This window comes from Oncorhynchus masou, chromosome 3, assembly GCF_036934945.1.
Source record: "Oncorhynchus masou masou isolate Uvic2021 chromosome 3, UVic_Omas_1.1, whole genome shotgun sequence".
NCBI lineage: Eukaryota > Metazoa > Chordata > Actinopteri > Salmoniformes > Salmonidae > Oncorhynchus > Oncorhynchus masou.
The window spans coordinates 25,346,762-25,372,844 of record NC_088214.1 but is presented as its reverse complement, the minus strand read 5'-3'; the positions used below and the strand labels follow the sequence as shown (position 1 = coordinate 25,372,844).

The following is a 26,083-nucleotide window of genomic DNA, read 5'->3' as shown; positions in this document are numbered from 1 at the left end:
ATGGGCATGGGAGGGCATAGGCCCACCCACTGGTGAGCCAGGCCCAGCCAATCAGAATGAGTTTTTACCCACAAAAGGGTTTAATCCAGACAGAAATACTCCTCAAAGTTTCATCAGCTGTCCAGGTGGCTGGTATCACACGATCCCACAGGTAAAGCCGGATGTGGCGATCCTGGGTTGGCATGGTTACACGTGGTCTGAGGTTGTGAGGCCGGTTGGACGTACTGCCAAATTCTCTAAAACGACGTTGGAGTCGGCTTATGGTAGAGAAATTAACATACCATTCTCTGGCAACAGCTCTGGTGGACATTCGTTCAGTCAGCATGCCAATTGCACACTCCCTCAAAACTTAAGATAATTGTGGCATTGTGTTGTGTGACAAAACTGCAGATTTATAGAGTGGCCTCTTTATTGTCCCCAGCACATGGTGCACCTGTGTAATGATCATGTGGTTTATTCAGTTTCTTGATATGCCACTCCTGTCAGGCGGATGGATTATCTTGGCAAAGTAGAAATCCTCACTTATAGGGATGTGAACATTTGTGCACAAAATGTGATCTTTCTGTGATCTTTTATGTCAGCTCATGAAGTATTGGTCCAACACTTTACATGTTGCATTTATATTTTTGTTCAGTGTATTTTGTCTTCTCACCTGTCCATTGTGTTTTTCCCTTGTCAGATGAACTGAAGTGGACATTTACAGACCAGTGTCTGCTGAAGAGATGCATGGGCAGTGTGAGAGGGATGAGGTGCTTCTGTTCTTTTGTCAAAGGCACTCGTGGTATGTATTTTTAATGTCTCAAATGATTTAGGTTTCAGAAACTACTTCACAATCTTTTACGGCCTTGAAAATTATACATTTGTGTTCATACAGTTTTATAATCACTTTAGTGCAATTTTCACAAGTATGTGGTACATTTTCACAACTCTTAGTACAAAACTCAACAGGATTTCCCCAGGTGCATGAACAATGAGAATATTTACCACGATTCCGATGAGAACCTTAGGCCAAATGTTCAAGACAGGCTTGTTGCAAACTAGCTCCTGCTAAACATTGTTTCTTTCATTTCTTTAAACTGTGAAATATGTCTTCAATGATCACACATGGGATCAAATTATGGAAATGTGATGTTCAGTCAGTTTTAATGGGTAGTGAAAATGTATTGTCTAATGTGAAAACAGTGTAATGTACTGTAATTTACAGTGCCGTAGCATACCACAGTCAAAGGGAACTTTTTAAACATGTATCTTACATTTTTTGCTATTGGAATAATTAGTTGTTAAAATAACCAATTTGAGACGATATCATTATGTTGTGTTTTTGTGATTAAACCAATGTGCTTATTATATTTCAACGGTTTTAAATGTAAAACTGGCTGCCTTACAAGTGTTACCAGTTTGGTGTTTTATACTAAGAGTTTTGAAAATTCACCACATACTTGTGAAAATAGTACCAAAGCGATAAAATAAAATATAAGCCTGAGATAAGAAGTTACTGAAATGTATGTGGGAGTAGCCCTTTGTGTGTGCGTGCGTGCGTGTCTGCATGGGTGGGTGTCTCGTGTACCTGAAGGAGAGGAGTGGGTGACGTTCACTGTGAGTGTGCAGTGATCCAGATAGACTGGCAGCAGGATGAGACTCAGAAGAACCGCTACCAGGCCCTGCTCACCGTCATCAGGACTGTCCACCTCACGGAGGGCTCCAGCATCGTGACCACCTCACGGAGGGCTCCAGCATCGTGACCACCTCACGGAGGGCTCCAGCATCGTGACCACCTCACGGAGGGCTCCAGCATCGTGACCACCTCACGGAGGGCTCCAGCATCGTGACCACCTCACGGAGGGCTCCAGCATCGTGACCACCTCACGGAGGGCTCCAGCATCGTGACCACCTCACGGAGGGCTCCAGCATCGTGACCACCTCACGGAGGGCTCCAGCATCGTGACCACCTCACGGAGGGCTCCAGCATCGTGACCACCTCACGGAGGGCTCCAGCATCGTGACCACCTCACGGAGGGCTCCAGCATCGTGACCACCTCACGTAGGGCTCCAGCATCGTGACCACCTGTTGCATCCCTGCTGGTAACACAGGGGGTCTGCGTCCCAAATGGCACCTTATACCTTTATTATGCACAACCTTTGACCAAAGACCTATATGGGCCTTGGTCAAAAGTAATACTTTGAATAGGGTTCCATTTGGGATGTGTACAGGGGTTAGCCTAGTGGCAAGATGGAGGGCAGAAGCAAGAGGAGGAAGTGGGAGCTCAAAGATAAGTACCAGTACTCTTCTCCTCAGAAAGTTGAGTTCTGTTACCTTTGGGTCCAGCACTGGCCCCCTTCCAGTCCTGCCCATCCAAGAGCCTGCCCAGCCTGGACAGCAAGAGCAGTGATCCCATAATCCCCCCTCACGCCTGTATGGAGACCCCGATCTGCCACCTCCCTTCTGGAAATATGATGCCCTGGATGTACATGGCCAAGCTGGAATTATACCAGGTGGGTGTTAAACCTTTGACTGCAGTATGTGCTTGACCGCAAAGTGATAACATGGACAGTCATATATTTTCTATACTTTTTCGTCACCCCTTGATTACAAACTCATGTATTCAGTGGCAGTACAAGGTTATCCCTTTCTAGTTTTTTTTTGTGAGTCCCACCTACAATGCATTTCTGGATAAAGACAAACTAACTTCTAATCTGATTTTTAGAATAGAGGAATTTGGAAACAGCTACGCCAGATCGTCCTGTAGTTTTACTCCTCTGTTGATTTATCTCAGTTCACTCAGAATGAGGTCACTGGGAAAGTAAGTCGTGGAATGACAGCGCCCCCTAGAGCTCCCACTGCTCCAGAGCAGCAGGTGAGAACGACGAGGGAGGCTCTGGCTCACTGGCAGGCCTGTACTGAGCCTCTCACTGAGGAGACCTGAGCCCTGCTGCCCTTAGAGGATGTCAGGATGGAAGGCTTAATCCACCTGCACTACAGGAAAACCAGTAAGAAAATAATGAGTGCCATTTGGTTGTAGTAGAAGTACTCTATGGACAAAAGTTGTACCGAATAATGCAAGGATGCGACAGAAAGTTGTAATTGTGGATGTTCTCCTCAGATCTGTACGACCTTCCATTTCAAACCCTGGCTTAGAATTACCCCAAGATGGCTGTGGAGGAGATCAGTAAAACTCATAGTCTCCACTGTGACTGGAAGCCAGTACAGGGTATGACAGAAATTACATTAAATCTTTTCCTATCAGATTCAATGATAAGTCAATGAAACATACCACACTGTAAAAATGTGTCCTTTAGAGAAGCCAGTGGTGACATCCACCAGCAGTCCTGTTAAGAAGGACCACAGCTTTGCCCAAAGATAATCCACGAGACCAAGGTATTTAGGGAAGATGAAAAGTCCCACCAACCTGGACTTCTTCAAGCGTTACCTGAAGGCCTATGATGCTCATGGAGCTCTGAAGTTCTACCAAGAGGTGGACAAGTTGCAGAACAGACCAGACCACCTTCGCCTCCAGAAGACCAAAATCAACAGCATTGTGGCCCGCTTCTTCAGATGATCAGACTTTGGTAACCAGTGGTGGAAAATGTACCCAAATGTCCTACTTGAGTAAAAGTAAACATACTTTAATAAAAAATGACTCAAATAAAAGTTAAATCACCCATTAAAATACTAGTTGAGTAAAAGTATAAATGTATTTGGTTTTAAATATACTTAATTTGAAAAGTAAACGTAATTACTAAAATATACTTAAGTGTCAAAAGTAAAAGTATGTTTAAATTCCTTTTATTGGGGTGGCACGTAGCCTAGTGGTTAGAGGATAGGGCCAGTAACCAAAAGGTTGCTATATCAAATCCCTGAGCTGACAAGGTAAAAAAAAAAAAATCTGTCCTTCTGCCCCTGAACAAGGCAGTTAACTCACTGTTCCCCAGTAGGCTGTCATTGAAAAATAAGAATTTGTTCTTAACTGACTTAAATAAAGGTGACACTTAAAAAACAATATTGAGCAAACCAGACAGCACCATTTTCTTGTTTTTTAAATGTATGGATAGCCAGGGGCACACGCCAACAATATTTACAACCAAGCATGTGTGTTTGGAGAGTGCCAGATCAGAGGCAGTGGGAATGACCAGGCATGTTCTCTTGATAAGTACATGAATGGACCATTTTCCTGTCCTGCTAAACATTCAAAATTTAACGAGTACTTTTGGGTGTCAGGCGAATTGTATGGAGTAAAAAAGTACATTATGTTCTTTAAGTGTGTAGTGAACTAATAGTCAAAAATATAAATAGTAAAGTACAGATACCCAAAAAAACTACTTTTTACTCAAGTACTGTACTGTTGGTAACCACACTGAATAGATCATATAATAGTTTCCCCTCTGACAAGGAAATTCATTTCCTGCCTTATAAATTCATGAATAATCACATTTGAATCAGATTTACTGCAGGCAATGTTGTCACTATGGGCATCACACTCACGCTTAAGATTCCCCTCAGTGCGCTGGAGTTAATGACATGCGCATGCCAATATAGTTAGCCTACTATTTTTAAGCAAGTGTAGGCCTACAACTGCTAAACACTCTCCATTGCTAACAAGTTTCAGTTCTCTTTGTAGATCCAGTATTTTTATTTTCAAAAGTTGCCAAAATGCTACGTCCGTCCACTTATTGTATGTCAGTGTATTCGTAACAACCTAGCCAGTACACATTTATGTTAGATCAAACAAGCCTCACATAGCGATTTAGCAATTCTATTTGTTGACCAATTTCGAAACTCATTGACCTCCATACAAAAAAAATCCTAATTTTGTGGTTGTATTCAGCATTTCACTTTAAGTTCTACACCTGTTGTATTCAGCATTTCACTTTAAGGTCTACACCTGTTGTATTCAGCATTTCACTTTAAGGTCTACACCTGTTGTATTCAGCATTTCACTTTAAGGTCTACACCTGTTGTATTCAGCATTTCACTTTAAGGTCTTCACCTGTTGTATTCAGCATTTCACTTTAAGGTCTACACCTGTTGTATTCAGCATTTCACTTTAAGGTCTACACCTGTTGTATTCAGCATTTCACTTTAAGGTCTACACCTGTTGTATTCAGCATTTCACTTTAAGGTCTACACCTGTTGTATTCGGCATTTCACTTTAAGGTCTACACCTGTTGTATTCAGCATTTCACTTTAAGGTCTACACCTGTTGTATTCAGCATTTCACTTTAAGGTCTACACCTGTTGTATTCAGCATTTCACTTTAAGGTCTACACCTGTTGTATTCGGCATTTCACTTTAAGGTCTACACCTGTTGTATTCAGCATTTCACTTTAAGTTCTACACCTGTTGTATTCAGCATTTCACTTTAAGTTCTACACCTGTTGTATTCGGCACATGTGACTAATAAGACTTGATTTGATTTAATGGTGCAACATGTATCTTCCAGACTTAGGGTCTATACTACTGTTGGCTATGCTACTGTTGGCATAAATGAAGATTTCTACTTCAATGAGTCGGAGGCGCAAGACGTACGACTCACACTGGACCAGGCCCTAATCCCAGATACTCGAGAGGCAGACGTGAGAGGCAGACATGCAGGCACCCTGACAAAACTACGTTGGCAAGTACATAAACCACCTCTAGCCTCCGTTCTATTGTCGAACGTACGATCACTGGAGAACAAACAGGATGAGCTCAGTTTGAGACTATTAATGGGACCTGAACTGCAATATCTTATGCTTTTCGGAGTCGATGGCTGAACAATGTACAGTACATCTAGCTGGTTTCTATGCATCGGTAGGACAGAATGGCAGCACCGGGTAAGCTCAAGGCAGAGGTGTGCTTCTTAACAGCTGGTGCGAGATCTCTAATATTAGGGAAGTCTCGAGGTTCTGCTCACCTGAGTTAGAATACCTCATGATAAACTGGGGCAGCAGTGTAGCCTAGTGGTTAGAGCATTGGACTAGCAACCAAAAGGGTTGCAAGTTCAAATCCCTGAGCTGACAAGGTACAAAATCTGTCGTTTTGCCCCTGAACAGGCAGTTTACCCACTGTTCCTAGGCCATCATTGAAAATAAGAATTTGCTCTTAACTGACTTGCCTAGTAAAATAAAGGTAAAAAAAATAATTACCAAATGAGTTTTCAGCTACACTCATTGTACAAGATCTCTTTCCATGACAGACTGACCAGGTCAAAGCTATGATCCCTTATTGATGTCATGTGTTAAATCCAATTCAATCAGAAGGGGAGGAGACCAGTTAAAGAAATATTTTTAAGCCTTGAGGCATCGATTTTGTATGTGTGCCATTCAGAGGGTGAATTGGCAAGACAAAAGAGTTAGTGCTTTTTGACTTATTCCACATTTTGTTTTGTTAGCCTGAATTGAAAATAAATGTAATACATTTCTCTTCCATCTACACACAATTCCCCATAATGACAAAGTGAAAATGTTTAGAAATGTTTGCACATTTATTGAAAATTAAATAGAAATATATAATTTACATACGTTTTCACACCCCTGAGTCAATATTTTGTAGAAGACCTTTGGCAGTGATTACTGAGTAAGTCTATAAAGAGCTTTCCACACCAGGATTGTGCTACATTTAACCATTAGTATTTTCAAAATTCTTCAACCTCTGTCAAATTGGTTGATCATTGCTAGACAACCATTTTTTAGGTCTTGCCATGGATTTTCAAAGTAGATTTAAGTCAAATCTAACTGCCACTCAGGAACATTCACCGTCTTCTTGGTAAGCAACTCCATTGTAGATTTGTCCTTGTGTTTCAGGTTACTGTCCTGTTGAAAGTTGAATTCATCTCCCAGTGTCTGGTGGAATGCAGACAACCAGGTTTTCCTCTAGGATTTTACTGTGCTTAGCTACCTTCCGTTTATTTATCCTGAAAAACTCCCCAGTCCTTAACAATTACAAGCATATCCATAACATGATACAGCCACCACAATTTTTCTCCACAATTTATTGATATCCAATTGGTAGGTCTTGTCCTATCGTTGCAACTCCCCTTCAGGCTCGGGAGAGGCGAAGGTTAAGAGCTATGCGTCCTCCGAAACACAACCCTGCCAACATAACCCTGCCATGCTGCACTGCCATGCAGCTTCTTGACACACTGCTTGATTAACCCGGAAGCCAGCTGAACCAATGTGTCAGAGGAAACACCATCCAGCTGGTGACCAAAGTCAGTTTGCAGAGGCCCGGCCTGCCACAAGGAGTCGCTAGAGTGCGATGGGACAAGGAAATCCTGGCAGGCCAAACCCTCCCCTAACCCGGACGATGCTGGGCCAATTGTGGGTCACCCAGTCACAGCCTGGGATCGAACCCGGGTCGGTAGTGACGCTTCATACCTCTATGCCACTCGGGAGGCCACATCAGCCACCACTATGCTTGAAAATATTGAGAGTGGTACTCAGTAATAATTTATGTTGGATTGGATTTGCCCCAAACATAACTTTTTGTCCTGAATATAAAGTGTTAATTACTTAGCCATATTTTATACAGTATTACTTTAGTGCCTTGTTTCAAACAATATGCATTTAAAAAATAAATAATGTTTTATTCTATACAGGCTTAACTCTTCTCACTCTTTCAATTTTGTTAGTAATGAAGAGTAACTACAATGTTGTTGATCCATCCTCAGTTCTCCAATCACAGCCATTAAACTCTGTTTTAAAGCAATCATTGGCCTCATGGTGAAATCCCTGAGAGGTTTCCTTCTTCTTCAGCAATTGAGTTAGGAAAGACACCTGTATCTTTGCAGTGACTGCATATTCTTACAGCATCCAAAGTATAATAAATAACTTCACCATGCTCAAATGGATATTCAACGGCAGCTTTTATTGTTATTTTTTCCCAGCTGCCAATAGGTGTCCAACTTTGCAAGGCATTGGAAAACCTCCCTGGTCTTTGTAATTGAATCTGTGTTTGAAAGTCACTGCTTGACTGAGGGACCTTATACATATAATTGTATGTGTGGGGTACAGAGATGAGGTAGTCATTTGAAAATCATGTTAAACACTATTATTGCAAACAGAGTGGGTCCATGCAATGCATGTGACTTGTTTAGCCCATTGTTACTCCTGAGCTTATTTAGGCTTGCCATAAAAGTGTTTCAATACAACGTCAACAGTGAAGAGGCAACTCCGGGATGCTGGCCTTCTAGGCAGAGTTCCAAAGAAAATGTACTTGTCCTCTTGCTCAGTTGTGCACCGGGGCCTCCCACTCCTTTGCTTTTCTGTGAAGGGAGAAGTACATAACGTTGTAGGAGATCTTCAGTTTCTTGGCAATTTCTCGCATGGAATGGCCTTCATTTCTCAGAACAAGAATAGACTGACGAGTTTCAAAAGAAAGTTATTGGTTTCTTGCCATTTTGAGCCTGTACTCGAACCCGCAAATTCTGATGCTCCAGATACTCAACTAGTCTAAAGAAGGCTAGTTTTATTGCCTATTTAATCAGGACACAGTTTTCAGCTGTGCTAACATAATTGCAAAATGGTTTTCTAATGATCAATGAGCCTTTTAAAATGATAAACTTGGATTAGCTAACACAACGTGCTATTGGAACACAGGAGTGATGGTTGCTGATAATCAGACTCTGTATGCCTATTTTGTATGCCTATATTTCATAAAAAATCAGCTGTTTCCAGGTACAATTGTCATTTACAACATTAACAATGTCTACGCTGTATTTTGGATAAATGTGATGTCATTTTAATGGACAGAAAAATGTGTTTTTCTTTCAAAAACAAGGAAACTTCTAAGTGACCACAAACTTTTGAACGGAAGTGTATTTTTGTTCAGTGTCTAAAGCATGATGATCACATGTTTAAGCCACTGCAAATGGTTCTCAATCTCAAAGCAATTAAGATCATTGAATGAGCATTTGTGAAACACTATCTGCCAAGTGAGTGAGACCATGTACAGTGCATTCGGAAAGTATTCAGACCCCTTGACTTTTTACACATTTTGTTAAGTTACATCCTTGTTCTAAAATGTATTAAATATACTTTTTTTCCTCAATCTACACACAATACTCCATAATGACAAAGCAAAAAAGTTTGGAATGTAGTAAAAAAATATTTGCATAACTATTCATACCCGTTGCTATATAACTAGAAATATAGCTCAGGTGCATCCTGTTTCCATTGATCATCCTTGAGATGTATCTACAACTTGATTGGAGTCCACCTGTGGTAAATTCCATTGATTAGACATGATTTGGAAAGGCACACACCTGTCTATATAAAGGTCCCACAGTTTACAGTGCATGTCAGAGCAAAAACCAAGCCATGAGGTCAAAGGAATTTTCAGTAGAGCTCAGAGACGGAATTGTGACGAAGCATAGATCTGGGGAAGGGTATCAACATTTTTTGCAGCATTGAAGGTCCCCAAGAACACAGTGACCTCCATCATTCTGAAATGGAAGAAGTTTGGAACCTCCAAGACTCTTCATAGACCTGGCCGCCCGGCCAAAACTGAGCAGTCGTGGAGAAGGGCCTTGGTCAGGGACGTGACCAAAAACCCGATGGTCACTCTTATAGAGCTCCAGAGTTCCGCGAGAACCTTCCAGAAGGACAACCATCTCTGCAGCACACCAATGAGGCCTTTATGGTAGAGTGGCCAGACGGAAGCCACTCCTCAGTAAAAGGCACATGACAGCCTGCTTGGACTTTGCCAAAAGTCACCTAAATGACTCTCAGACCATGAGAAACAAGATTCTCTGGTCCGAGGAAACCATGATTGAACTCTTTGGCCTGACTGCCGAGTGCCACGTCTGGAGGAAACATGGTACCTACGGTGATGCGTGGTGGCAGCATCATGTTGTGGGAATGTTTTTCAGTGGCAGGGACTGGAAGATGAGTCAGGATCGAGGGATAGATGAACGGAGCAAAGTACAGAGAGATCCTTGATAAACCTGCTCCAGAGCACTCAGGTTCTCAGACTGGGGCCAAGGTTCACCTTCCAACAGGACAACGATCCTAAGCACACAGCCAAGACAACGCGGGATTGAATGGCCCAGCCAGAGCCCGGACTTAAACCCGATCGAACATCTCTGGAGAGACCTGAAAATAGCTGTTTAGTGACGCTCCCCGTCCAACCTGACAGAGCTTGAGGGGATCAGTAGAGAAGAATGGGGGAAACTCCCCAAATACAGGTTTGCCAATCTTGTGACATCATACCCAAGAAGACTCGAGGCTGTAATCACTGCCAAATGTGCTTCAACAAAGTACTGAGGAAAGGGTCTGAATACTTATGTAAATGTGATTTCAGTTTTTTTATTTATAATACATTTACAAAAAAATTCTAAAAGCCTGTTTTTGCTTTGTCATTATGGGGTACTGTGTGTAGATTGGGGGGGAAACTATTTAATACATTTTAGAATAAGGCTGTAATGTAACAAAATGTGGAATGTCAAGGGGTCTGAAAACTTTCCAAATGCACCGTACATTGTAAATGTATCACCATAGACACTCTTGCTCATCTCAACAAAGTGCATCAGCAAATGTTTGGCATAATCAAGGTCATGTCTCCTCCTGTCATCTGAATCTAGCAAAATTGACATGCCTACACTGCAGGACATAATGGTGATAGACCTCTTTGAAAACAACATCCTTCAATACGTGTAGAGCAAAAACTGCCTGTACTCAGTGGCCTTCCATCGGTCAAGTTCTGCCAGTGACGGAGGTTGTCAGGCAAATTCTTTTGGCAATAAGCCTCAAAAGGAGATCAGAGCCTCTGATAGTTTGGTTTTTCTGAGAGGAAGATGGTCTGCATGTTTTTGGACCTCGTTTAAGGGAAATCAACATCCTCATGACACCTAAAGCCCACCATATGAGTACAATCTAATGGAAACCCTGAAATACAGTGCCTTGCGAAAGTATTCGGCCCCCTTGAACTTTGCGACCTTTTGCCACATTTCAGGCTTCAAATATAAAGATATAAAACTGTATTTTTTTGTGAAGAATCAACAACAAGTGGGACACAATCATGAAGTGGAACGACATTTATTGGATATTTCAAACTTTTTTTAACAAATCAAAAACTGAAAAATTGGGCGTGCAAAATTATTCAGCCCCTTTACTTTCAGTGCAGCAAACTCTCTCCAGAAGTTCAGTGAGGATCTCTGAATGATCCAATGTTGACCTAAATGACTAATGATGATAAATACAATCCACCTGTGTGTAATCAAGTCTCCGTATAAATGCACCTGCACTGTGATAGTCTCAGAGGTCCATTAAAAGCGCAGAGAGCATCATGAAGAACAAGGAACACACCAGGCAGGTCCGAGATACTGTTGTGAAGAAGTTTAAAGCCGGATTTGGATACAAAAAGATTTCCCAAGCTTTAAACATCCCAAGGAGCACTGTGCAAGCGATAATATTGAAATGGAAGGAGTATCAGACCACTGCAAATCTACCAAGACCTGGCCGTCCCTCTAAACTTTCAGCTCATACAAGGAGAAGACTGATCAGAGATGCAGCCAAGAGGCCCATGATCACTCTGGATGAACTGCAGAGATCCACAGCTGAGGTGGGAGACTCTGTCCATAGGACAACAATCAGTCGTATATTGCTCAAATCTGGCCTTTATGGAAGAGTGGCAAGAAGAAAGCCATTTCTTAAAGATATCCATAAAAGGTGTCGTTTAAAGTTTGCCACAAGCCACCTGGGAGACACACCAAACATGTGGAAGAAGGTGCTCTGGTCAGATGAAACCAAAATTGAACTTTTTGGCAACAATGCAAAACGTTATGTTTGGCTTAAAAGCAATACAGCGCATCACCCTGAACACACCATCCCCACTGTCAAACATGGTGGTGGCAGCATCATGGTTTGGGCCTGCTTTTCTTCAGCAGAGACAGGGACGATGGTTAAAATTGATGGAAAGATGGATGGAGCCAAATACAGGACAATTCTGGAAGAAAACCTGATGTAGTCTGCAAAAAACCTGAGACTGGGACGGAGATTTGTCTTCCAACAAGACAATGATCCAAAACATAAAGCAAAATCTACAATGGAATGGTTCAAAAATAAACATATCCAGGTGTTAGAATGGCCAAGTCAAAGTCCAGACCTGAATCCAATCGAGAATCTGTGGAAAGAACTGAAAACTGCTGTTCACAAATGCTCTCCATCCAACCTCACTGAGCTCGAGCTGTTTTGCAAGGAGGAATGGGAAAAAATTCAGTCTCTCGATGTGCAAAACTGATAGAGACATACCCCAAGCGACTTACAGCTGTAATCGCAGCAAAAGGTGGCGCTACAAAGTATTAACTTAAGGGGGCTGAATAATTTTGCACGCCCATTTTTTCAGTTTTTGATTTGTTAAAAAGTTTGAAATATCCAATAAATGTCGTTCCATTTCATGATTGTGTCCCACTTGTTGTTGATTCTTCACAAAAAAATACAGTTTTATATCTTTATGTTTGAAGCCTGAAATGTGGCAAAAGGTCGCAAAGTTCAAGGGGGCCGAATACTTTCGCAAGGCACTGTACAAGAAACGCTGGTGTCTATCAATGGAGATGCAGCCACAGTCTTTGATGGCTAGCCATATAGGCCAGCCATCATTTATCTCCTCTCAGAGTGCAACGCTATCCTTCAGTTCCAAGAACCTTTACTCTGATATCTTTCACATGCAAAATATCCAGTATAGAATTTGCTACATTTTAGCATGGCTCGCACTGGTGCATCAAAGAAAAGCTTTGATTGTGACATGGTGATCACCATTTGTTAGTTTGATACCTGAAACTATGAGCACATTCAACTCAGGACACCAGTCAGGTAATCATCCATAGGGACTGGCTTATCCTCTCCAGTGAATAAGACAACAACAAAATAATGTAAATTATTAAAGCTGCGTACAATAGGCCAACATTGATGTTCAAATCCTCAATGAAATCTGAATGCTCAGCGTCTTCACTATGCTCTGCTTAACACCATAATATGGATAGTTACCAGAGGTGTGGACTCGAGTCACACGACGTGGACTCGAGTCAGACTCGAGTCAGACTCGAGTCACAAATATGATGACTTGCAACTCGACTTTGACTTTAACACCAATGACTCGTGACTTGGATTTGAGCCTTTTGACTTGAACTGACTTGATACCCTCCCCAAGCCCAAATATAAAAAATTGTGCTATTAAAAAAAAGTGTGCAGCGCAATCAACTCTCATCAACTCTTAGTGTGTGTGTGTGTGTGTGTGTGTGTGTGTGTGTGTGTGTGTGTGTGTGTGTGTGTGTGTGTGTGTGTGTGTGTGTGTGTGTGTGTGTGTGTGTGTGTGTGTGTGTGTGTGTGTGTGTGTGTGTGTATGTGTCTGTGTGTGTGTGTATGTCTGTGTGTGTGTGTGTGTTAAGGTTGGGTGATTTGTGTTCAAGCCTACATCGCCCCATAGCGATCCTCGATAGTCGAGCGCTATTGGGGGGGGTCTTTCTTATGGCTACCCATGTATTTCCATGGAAATATAAAGTTTATTTGGAAAGTAATAAATATATTTTTTAAAGCATTCGTGATTTGTGTCAATGTAATATACTAACTATTACTCATGTTAAAAGTATGAAATGGTATTACATTTGGTGAAGAGCACATTATGAGCACACTCGAAACGCAAAGATTAGGACTTGAGACTTGACTCGGACTTGCCTGTCTTGACTTGGGACTTGAGTGCTAAGACTTGCGACTTACTTGTGACTTGTAAAACAATGACTTGGTCCCACCTCTGATAGTTACCCCCACATTTCTCAATAGGGTTATACTCTCTGGGTGCATGCTAGCCAGCAGATCCAACCCACTTGCTTACAGCTGCACTAGGGTCGGATAGACTTCCTGTGTAGATTAAGACATCGCAGAGTCAGAGTGAGATGTCTCTGAAAATATACATCAATAAGAAATGCTTCGTATTCCGAATTGTCCCAACTGTTACCCGGAGGTGATTGAACGACTGCTACTTAACTAGCAGTTGTTCAATCTTCTTTTATAAAAGTTGGAATAATGGGACAATTCAGAGTCCCACGCTTTTTTAAATTGAGATACGGTTTCCCTTTACATATCTTGCTCCAGCTCCGCAGTGTCTTAATCTACACAGGAAGTCTGTCCAAACCTCGTGCAGTTGTACACAAGCGGGTCGAATCTGCTGGCTAGGTGTATGCATCTTTTGGAACATTTAGCCCCTCTGAGAATTACCAATAAAAAAAACTTCCCCAAGATGCCAGCTTCACACATACACCACTCTTTGTTGCAGTTTGAGGAGATACTCCTTCATACACTATCAGAAGACCACCCAATCGCATCACTATCAAACAACCTTTCAGTATGATCACTTGTAACACCAGAGGAGGTGTCACTCAAGTTACCATCTACACTAGTTTCACTAGAAATGTCAGATGTCTGTTATTGCTAGACTCTGCCAGAGCTACAGTAAAACATCCGCATGGAATTTAAGTCACCGTTTATGATAAGCCAGAGCTAAATTGCAGTAATCCAACAAACAATCAAACTAAGTACCATTTGCATTCATGGTTGACAAAATGATTGTGTCTTACCTCTTCAGCCATTGTCGTCTTCTCCACATGGCTTGATTAGCTTGACATTGGTTGTGCTCTGTGTTAATGATCACTCGATACCCATACTAATAAGGCAATCATGTCAATCGGGTGCATCTCTCAGACGACGGCACAAACAGGTTGACAAGCAGCATACCACCCTGCATCTCACTACTGGCTTGCTTCTGATGCTAAGCGGTGTTGGTCCTGGTCAGTCCCTGGATGGGAGATAAGATGCTGCTGGAAGTGGTGGAGGAGGCACCCTTTCCTCTGGTCAGAACAACATCCCAATACCCCGCGGCAGTGATTGGGGACATTGCCCTGTGTAGGGTGCTGTCTTTCAGATGGGACATTGAATGGGTGTCCTGACTCTCTGTGGTCACTAAAGATCTCATGGCACTTATTGTAAGAGTAGTGGCGTTAACCCTGGTGTCCTGGCTAAATTCCCAATCTGGCTGTAACCTTATTCTCTCCCCTGTAACTATTCCCCAGGTTGTTTCTGGAAATGAGAAAGTCTTTTCAGTCAACTTACCTGGTAAATAAAAACAAGGCCTGTTTTTCACTAGTGTGGCAACACTTCATGCAATGTATATCACAAAACATCATATGGCAACTTAGCCTTATAAATAGAATGCCAAATTCATGACAATAAATGTGTCTTTGTCTTATCCATATATATTATGAATAACATATTTATAAAGACAATATCTAATGGCAAAAGTGTATTATTAATATAATGAATTTGGCATCCTATTTATAGGGCTACTTTTGAACTTCTAGAGATCAATCATGAATGAATGATTATATACTTATCTACACATTGAAATGATGGTGTGCTTTGGGCAAATCAGATGTCAATGTACTACATTGAGTGTAGCCCACATAAACCCAACCTCACTATGAATGTACTTTCACATAGATTGTGGAAAATAAGTTAGGTATGCAAATGAGTATGAAAGCTGATCACTTTTTTTGTGTGTTGACATGAAAGCTCAGTAGAAATGAACACAGCTTGTTTCCAAAGCTAAGCAGGGTACATAGAGGTAAGCATCTGAATGGTAGACATGTTCTCCTCATATACCAATAGGAGTCACTTTTTAGGCAGGAATCGTTGACTGTGGCTTCAGATTTGATTTAATTATACCTCCAGCTATCGCTTTATTTTGGTTGATGGCATGACATTGAAATAAGGACGTTGATTCAAATATACCATTTCAGTATCAACATTGAAACAAGGTCAAATAAAATGTGTCTAATCAAATATGAAATTCAACATTATTTCAACCACCCACCTATTTAATATAGGATGAAAAACAGATGTTGATTAAACAATGACAATATACAAACATGTCAACATCTAAGATGTTATGAAAATGGGACGTGGATTGGATGTTACATGTTCAATATATTTACATAACCACATGACTTGAATTGTGTTGTAATTTCCACTTAGATTCTACATTTGATTTTTTACCATTCTACGTGTAATTTTCAATGCAATTTCAACGTATATATAGTTTTGATGATTATGTGTAAATTAAATTGATGTAACAACCTGTTAGTCAGGTTAAATCATTGTATTTAAGATGAAGTTTTACTCTAATGTTAATGTTTGCAATGCTGGTTGAAATGATATGAAAACAGTACTTGGTTGATGACTATTTGCAAATCCAGATAGAACGTAATAATACATTAATAAATTACTTTGAAACAACATTGATTCAGCCAGACTGTGCCCAGTGGGATGCTGTATGTCACAACTTCCTCCGAAGTCGGTCCCTCTCCTTGTTCGGGCGGCGTTCGGCGGTCGATGTCACCGGCTTTCTCGCCACCGCCGATCTACTTTCCATTTGTTCTGTCTTTGTCTTATCACACCTGGCTTTACTTAATCAATTACTTGTTTATAATTTAACCCTCTGTTCCCCATGTTGTGTTCGTGAGTGATTGTTTATTGTAATTTGGTCTGTGTTTGTGGGCTATCATTGTTGCCTTGTATATTTGTATTTTTTGAGTAAAGTACTTTGATTACTCATATCTGCTGTCCTGTGCCTGACTCCCTACACCAGCGACACATAGGACCATTACACTGTAATAGTTTTCCATTAAAGTATTTCTCACGCAATAATTATGTTTGGAATGTCTGGGAGTGGCCTGAGAGGGGAGGGGGAAACTGAAACTTGTTGTTATTGACAGAGGTTTGGAACCCTCTTCATTATTAGTCTATATTAACTAAAGCAAAACTCCACCCATGTAAAACCTGCTGATTATAAGGTCCTGTGTAGATTGTATTTTCAACCAGCAACTATCAGGAAATAACAATGATAAAACAAATTCCACTCTTTTACAGTGTTAGATTCATCAGCTTTTGTACAATATGATTTGATTTTTATAAAAAAATGTATTTTGACTGCACTGTGCCTTTAATAAAACCAACATTTTGTCACCTTATCCTTTGCCTCCTGCTGCCTGCCTGCCTGCCTTCCCTTGAGACCGTAAAACCTTTTCACACACTGAGCCAAGCTTATTATTAAAATCCAGTATTATTTTGCTCCCCTGTCTGCGTGTCTGTCATTGTAGAGGATTATTTTCAGTGCAGTGCCAACCTCATCTCACAGATCCCGAAGATGAGATAGGTTTCTCCCGACTCCCTCTTTGTTGCTCAGGATCTGGTTAGCAAATCTCTGGAGGCAGACTGGTAGGCAACTGAAAGTTGATAAGTGGTACCAATTTTCCTTATTTATTACAGCAGTTTATATTATATTAGTTCATTTTTAATTTTTCCCTTGCTGTTCTCCACATGTAGGCCAATGTGAATTTGAGCTATCTTTAGACACTATCTGCAGTCTGCACGACACCTGCCTTTTACAGAGTGAAGTTGGATTATAACATGCACATAAAACAGAGGTAGGCAACTAGATTCAGCCGCAGGCCGATTTTTTGTTGGAGCAGATGGTTGGGGCCCAGAACATAATTTGAATAATTTGTACACTGCAAATTGACCACAACTAAGCCCCAAAAAGATTTTAAAATAATCATCATTTAATGATCACATTTGTCTCTTTTTTTTAATTTGTTGGAATACTTGGGAACAGATTTCCTAAATTAACAGGTTTTCCTGAATCAGACGTTTGACTGATTGACTTCAAAGCATTAACATTTAATGGACACAGATGTTATTTAGTAAGGCAAAATTGTGCTGTCCTCTTTTGTACAAAGTAAACACTTAGATTGTTCTTTATAATTTATTAGAAGTGGCACAGCAAAGTAACAAAACATTATGATGCTGTACTATTATTATTAAGTCTATTTGAGCAGGGACAATGTTCAACAAAACAGAAGTCTCAGTACACTTGAGAAAATATGTGTAATACCAGATCCAGCCAACAGATCATTTCCGTCTGCAGTCCCCACGCAGGTGAACATATAAACCATAAAAACGTTATTTACGAACAGACAACATCAGTACAAACATCAGACATACATTTTTTTTTTAAATGAAGGTCGGGACATACAGATGCGTTTTTCCACCAAACCTTTGATTTAACATTCTGTCATAAAGAGCACATGTTCAACTGACCAGTCGACCTGTAAGAATATACAGTAGTCCATAGGCCACGCGTATACGCCTATTAATGTGACATCACTGAAGAAAGCGTTCTATTCTTGTCAATCAACATTTCTGCTTAGATCTTCACAGTCTAAAGCAGTGGTTCCCAAACTGTTTATAGTCCCGTACCCCTTCAAACATTCAACCTCCAGCTGCGTACCCCCTCTACCACCAGGGTCAGCATACTCTCAAATCGTGTTTTTTGTAAGCCTGTTGTTTTCATTGTATGCCTGTCACACACACACACACTATACGATACATTTATAACATTATATTATATAATAATTACAATTATATAACACAAGAATGAGTGTGAGTTTTTGTCACAACCCGTCTCATGTGAAGTGACAAAGAGCTCTTATAGGACCAGGGTACAAATAAGAATATAATAATAATCAATAATTTTGCTCTTTATTTAACCATCTTACATATTAAACCTTATTTGTTCATGGAAAATTGTGAATAACTCACCACAGGTTAATGAGAAGGGTGTGCTTGAAAGGATGTACATAACTCTGTAATGTTGTATTGGAGAGAGTCTCAGTCTTAAATCATGTTCCACACACAGTCTGTGCCTGTATTTAGTTTTTATGCTTGTGAAGACCGAGAATCCACTCTCACATAGGTATGTGGTTGCAAAGGGCATCAGTGTCTTAACAGCGTGATTTGCCAGGGTAGGATACTCTGAGCGCAGCCCAATCCAGAAATCTGGCAATGGCTTCTGATTAAATTAAATTTTCGCAGAACCGCTTGTTGCAATTTCGATGAGGCTCTCTTGTTCAGATATTGGTAAGTGGACTGGAGGCAGGGCATGAAAGGGATAACGAATCCAGTTGTTTGTGTCATCCATTTCGTGAACGTACCTGCGTAATTGCGCACCCAACTCACTCAGGCGCTTCGCTATATCACATTTGACATTGTCTGTAAGCTTGCGTCCATTTGCACACAAAAAATCGTACAATGGAAAGACCTGTATGTGGTTCTTGTTAATGCAGACAGAGAAGAGCTCCAACTTCTTAATCATAGCCTCAATTTTGTCCCTCACATTGAATATAGTTTCGGAGAGTCCCTGTAATCCTAGATTCAGATCATTCAGGCGAGAAAAAACATCACCCAACTCGTCATCATGCAAACGGTCAGACAAGCGAAAATTATGGTCAGTAAAGAAAGCTTTAAGCTCGTCTCTCAATTTAAAAAAAAACGTGTCAATACTTTGCCCCTTGATAACCAGCACACTTCTGTATGTTGTAAAAGCATTATGTGGTCGCTGCACGTATCATTGCATAGAGCAGAAAATACACGAGAGTTCAGGGGCCTTGCTTTAACAAAGTTAACCATTTTCACTGTAGTGTCCAAAATGTATTTCAAGCTGTCAGGCATTCCCTTGGCAACAAGAGCCTCGGTGGACGCTGCAGTGTACACATTACCACTCCACCATGTCTCTGTCAGTGGAATTCCCGCAAGAGGGTAACGGTTAATGTGATTGGATTTTAATCATTTGAATAGTCTACCTGTATTTGACATTGTATTGTTATTTCGCTGAACACTAAACGGTTTAATTTTATTTTGGGCAGTGAAACGAGTGAAACTCAGGCGAGAAAAAAACCTCACTCAAATGTATGGCCCCATTGGAAAATATAAATGGACTGTTTGAAAATGTGAAGGAAAAAAAATGTCATAAAAATATCAAAATGAATTGCATTTTTATTTGGCGTATCCCCCAATGGCATTACCTCCAGTAGCCCAGTTTGGGAATACCTGGTCTAAAGTAAATTCCCCTGAAAATCTTTATTTGTAAGTTTTAACATTTTGAGAATATAGAGACATTGACATCAATACAACATCCCCAGTCCTTTATTCCACCCACCCATCCCTTCCTCTCTCCCATGCACCCGCCCACCCATCCCTTCCTCCCTCCCATGCACCCATGCACCCAACCATCCCTTCCTCTCTCCCATGCACCCACCCACCCATCCCTTCCTCCCTCCCATGCACCCACCCACCCATCCCTTCCTCTCTCCCATGCACCCACCCACCCATCCCTTCCTCCCTCCCATGCACCCACCCACCCATCCCTTCCTCTCTCCCATGCACCCACCCACCCATCCCTTCCTCCCTCCCATGCACCCACCCACCCATCCCTTCCTCCCTCCCATGCACCCACCCACCCATCCCTTCCTCCCTCCCATGCACCCACCCACCCATCCCTTCCTCTCTCCCATGCACCCACCCACCCATCCCTTCCTCCCTCCCATGCACCCACCCACCCATCCCTTCCTCTCTCCCATGCACCCACCCACCCATCCCTTCCTCCCTCCCATGCACCCACCCACCCATCCCTTCCTCCCATGCACCCGCCCACCAATCCCTTCCTCCCATGCACCCGCCCACCAATCCCTTCCTCCCATGCACCCGCCCACCCATCCCTTCCTCCCTCCCATGCACCCACCCACCCATCCCTTCCTCCCATGCACCCGCCCACCAATCCCTTCCTCCCTCCATTCACCCACCCACCCATCCCTACCACCCACCTACCCAACTAAGGCATCATACTGAAAAACAGCACAAGAACAATGACAGAAACAATATATATATATATATATGCTATTAATTAAGTAAATAAGATACACAAAAGAGAAAATAAAATACAATGAATACAATAAAATAGGTGTCACAATAATAATGTAATCCTATATACACACTGTAGCCACTGACATATGGCATCTGCCTATACTGAAAAAAACTATAGCCATTCTCCATTAGCAGAACAAACAACATCTGTCCCATAACAGTGTCCCCCAGTCCTGGCACCATTCCATGCCCCCGCATCCAACGCACTCGACTCCAGTCAGAAGTTTGGTCATAGTTGGTCAATTTAACCAAGTGTGCCGACGATGGGGCAAGAACAAAGACTTGCACCCCCCAGGATGCACCCCCCAGGATGCACCCCCCAGGATGCACCCCCCAGGATGCACCCCCCAGGATGCACCCCCCAAGATCAGGAGAATCTAGTCCATACAGAAAAAAGAAGGCAACAGTGCTTAGATGACAGAATATTAAAAAGAACAAAGATAATTTAACAGGTATGACAGTACCAGTGGATTCCTATTACCACATCACAGCCACTTACACAGGACATGACTGCCTATACTGGCATGTGAGAGCTAAACTATGTGAAAGATAGGCTCTCTACATGTTCCAAGAAAGGGGACCGCGTCAGGCCAAACTTCTCTCGGAAGCCGCGCACAGCGTATCTAACCATTTCTAGTGGCAGACATCACTTCCTTAACCCACTGTGTAAGAGAAGGAGGTCCTGCCGACTTCCAATTAAAGAGGATAAGACAGTGAGCTAGAAGTGTAGGAACTGCTGCTGCATTAGTCTGGTGGGTGGTAACAGTAGAAGCCAAAGGTGGTATGCCAAAAATGGCAGTGAACAGATTGGGGCCAACAGTTTTGTTACATAGATGTAAAAATGCCTGAAATATTGGGTCCGAAACCCCCTCAGAGATTGGCATGGCCAAAACATATGCCCCACAGTTGCTGGACTCTGATGGCATCTCAAACACATTTGGGTCCACATTTGGATATATTTTTTCCAGTCTGTCATTTGAGTAATGGAGACAGTGTAAGACTGAATGAGTCCATGCCTTATGCAAAATGAGGCTCTATACTACGTTGTCATATCTCAATGGGTAGCTCGCCACCCCTGTCTTGTTCCCATGCAGACTTGGTATTTGCGCAGAAAGGCGCAATAATTTTCCATATCATAGGGGTTAAGGTCTAAGCACCTCTCAACTTGAATATTTGCAGGCAGGAGTGGAAATGAATGAAAATGTTTTTTAGCAAAGCTGCAAGTTTGGAGATGTGGGAATATTATGGTCAACCCTCAGAGTTTCAAATGAGACAAATGTGTTATCAAGGTCAGTAAAAAACACCAGGCCGTTTCTATGTCAGGACTGGAATGCAGTGTCTATCTGCAAGGCTGGGAAGATATGATTAGATGTTAATGGGGAGAAGCAGCTTGCTTGGTTAAGTCTAAAGTGATTTTGGAACTGGGACCACATTTTAAGGGAGTTCTTGACAATGCGATTCAAAACATGGGTGCTGAGGTTTACAGGCAGTGGGAAGCACAGGAGAGAGACCGGAGCATTGAGGAGGCTTGACTGTAGCTCCATGATAGCCCAAGGTGGACCATCCTTGTTTTCAAATATGGAAATCAAATAAACACATTTAGAAATATTTTCTGACCCATAGTATTTTAATCCGTTTTAGGTCTCTCTCGATATACCTTCCTCATTCTTGGATTTGACTTCCAAATGAAGTTGGAAATGCAGCTGTTCAGTTGTTTGTACATTGACTTTGCCAGATTTTTTATTTTTTTTGGAATAAGTACAAAAACCTAGGCAGGACAGTCATCTTGACAGAGTTATTGTGACCTGCTAATGAAATGGGAAGAGACGACCACCTTATGAAATCCTGCTTATTGCGCTCCAGGTGTGTTTTGAAATTATATTTTTTTTTCTGCAGTTGGGTTAATACAACACAGTTTAATTCAAATGTATATAAATTCTCCTCATTATATGGTTATATCTATGTAATACAATGTTTATATAAAATCTTGGAGTGATTTTGAGAATAAACAAAACCAAATTATATAGAAGCTGTATTTGTCTCATCAACCGTGTTATCATCTTCAACACCATTACCCTACTCTCAACCCCGTTACATGACACTATTTGTGATAAAATACTGGAACGTTTAGGAAATAATAATTTCTTTGTTGAGCTCAGTCTGAAATATTTAGAGTAACCATGAGAATATTGATTTGAGTTAAAATTCTGAAGTGTAACCATACTTTTATTTGTTTAAATGATGAGGCTACTGACACACAAAGTGTCCATTTCAGGCTTTAATACAGCAAAAGTGTGAGATTTTATAAACATTTTATATTTGCAATTATTGAATTCGCTTGAGGGACATATGGTAAATGTTGATTTTATTACAAGTATCTTTTATAATAACAATCAGACAACGTCCATATTGTCCATAACTGGGTTGAAGACAAATGGTGTCCATATCAGAAGATAATGAATAATAATAGGTCTTTGATGCCTGAGATGGAAAAATATGTTTTATTGGAGGTTAAGTATGTCCTTCATGTCATGGGGTGTTAAAAAAAAAGAGATTTATTTTGGTAAACAAATTGAAAAATGTAAAAGTCCAAATGGTACCGTTCTGGTGGAATGACCCACACATACAAACGACGACATCATACAAACATCAACTACACCACACCTGGCCAGACCCACTAACCCTCACCCCCATCTCCAGCACCGTATTACTTTCCGCCACATGGCAAACCTGTCTCTTCGTTGCACACGCACTTTTTAGATAGTAAAGCATTTTACCTTTCCATTGAGTGAACATCAGAGGATAGGTTGATTTCCAGTTTTTAAAGTATATGTTTTTTAAGATGATTGTTGAGAAAAGTACTGTCCAACCCATCAGGTATCTCACTGCACCCTCATGTGCCATGTCTTGAAATAGGAAGACAGACAAATTAAAAGTACATTTACATTGTAATACTTCTGACAGCAATCTTTCCAGCTAAACCCTCAATTCCTAATGTGATACGTCTATATTTCTCAAATGTTAACTATTCTTTTATCACAAAATGATTTCCTCTTTTTCTTCTTGAAACATGTGTTGAGCATCTTCTCCTGGTTGACCAAAAGCATCTGTAAATTCCGGAATGCCATGAAGGACATTTTGACCAGGAGCCAGTTTGAGGCCTACCTCAGATACAACTGGAGTAACATCTCTCTAAGTAAGTTCCCCTGTTTAGCTTTACCATTCTGGTATTTGACTTGTGGTGTAGCTAATACTATTAGGGATAGATTTAGAGTTAGGGTTGACAGTTTATCCTCTGTCGCCCATCTAGTAACAAAGGTGTCTATTCCCATGTTTCTCAGAGTGCATGCCGTTAATGAAAATGAGACCCTCTCTGTCAAAATAAAGGTTTAAAAAAAATGGAAAGCCAGCAGATTGAATCAGTCAGCTTGTGTTCAGAGGATGGAGACTCCTCCCACTTGAAAAGGTGGGTCGACAACCACAAACTGATAGCGGTGGAATTCCAAGTCAACAATCTGTCATTTTACCTGGAGCGAGAGAGTTAACTATTGAATATGGAGAGGATTTTATGGAGAAGGATTGTTTACTAACTTGAATTGATTTGTTCAGTCAACTGAATATGGAAAACATGTTCATATTTTATGAATATTTTGCCTACTTACCATAATTGGATCGTTAAGTGACAGAGGAACTCTTTTTGTGTTTGTGTCTACTGTGAGGGTGGGTTCGTGTCAGGAACATGGCCGACTCAGGCCCTATAATGGCATCAGTGGGCATGAAGTGGAGAATGACCATGCCCTCCACCAGAAAGCTGAAATGATCTGCAAACTGTTCCTCGAGTCAGAGATCTCTCCCGAACTCAGGGTATGTTTTCTTACTAACTCATACTCTGACTGTACTGTAGCCGTATCTGTACTCTGTACTGTATCTGTACTCTCAGTCGCCCTGATCTCCCATAGGAATGCTCTTAACATATTAGAGCTGATCAATAACACGTGAAGTACTTACCTTGCTATTTACATTGCAATTCAAGGAGGATGATATTAGATTAAAAACTAATGAGAACACAGATATTGTTATAATTCCATAATTTTAAATCCTCTATCTCATCTATCTCATGATTCTGATTTACCGGTATCTGATCGTGTCCTCATTGTCTCCTATAGATCAACATAGCAGAGAGTGCCAGGGAGTCCATCCAGCAGGCCTTTGCCATGGGCAAGGTGGACCGAGGACTCTTCTATGAAGCCATTATGGCTATCTTCCCTCACCACATCTTGTGTTGGAAAAAGTAAGTGTTAGGGCAACACCTTGTCCCAAGTGTGCCCAGCACCTTCTAAAACACTCCCCACCTTTTGCCCACAGGAATGATAAATGATGACTAAGGCCAAACGTTTTTTTACCAACCATGTGACCTTTTACTATCTGATGATGGCTGTATTTGCCTTGCAGGTTCTATAGCCAAAAGGAGAAGAAAGGTATAGTTGGAGATAATGCTGAGAAAGAAGCCTCTTCCTGACTACCTCCATCAACTCAACTCTGACTGGTACCAAAAGGTCCAAACTACCATGACAAGTGAGTCCTGAGGGATGTTATTTCAACACAGTGTTTCATATAAAATGATTAACCCTTATATAGTTAAGCTTATGGAAAGCTAATTATTTAGTGGTGTGTAGAGTTTTGTGTGGTAAGTCTGTTTATTTAAGTACACTAAGATTGTCTTCTATCTCTGTCCACAGATGAATACCCCATCCTTAGGTTTACAGTGCATTGTGGTCTCAATATGGATCTTGCTCAAATCCACTACTCAGAGTAAGTTCTAAGTTCCCAACCAACTGTCATGAAGTAGTGGTGACCCATGCAGTGACCAGTTCAGTTGTTTCTCTGGGTTTTTATTGACTTCTGTACTTCCCTGTACCTACTGTTCATCTGTTATCCTTAATGTTAGATTTCCACCACTAGAGGTGTCCATCCAACACAGAAAGTCTGCATGTCCCATTCTCAGGTAAGCATATAAACGCACCTCATAGAGCTTAGTGGTACATATCTATTACAGTACTGCAATAACAGTTAGTAATGGGAGGAATCCATTTTGTTTTATGTTGTTTTAGTCCTTAAACGTCTCTGCCTCGTTCTGACCTAACCCACTCGTTCTCTGGATCCTCGCTCTCAACAATCCAGGAGGAGGACTAGTCTATCTTTTTAACAATAGAACTAAAGGCTATATATTTTCTATATGAATAATACGGCAAGATTATTAGAATATTACATGGATGGTTAGGATAAATCAGCACCAACA

The 26,083-nt window shown here is 41.2% G+C and overlaps 1 pseudogene; it reads left to right on the top strand.

The window, feature by feature from the left end:
• On the top strand, nucleotides 1–25,303 carry LOC135506972 (uncharacterized; annotated as a pseudogene).
• The last annotated feature ends 780 nt before the right edge of the window (nucleotides 25,304–26,083 follow it).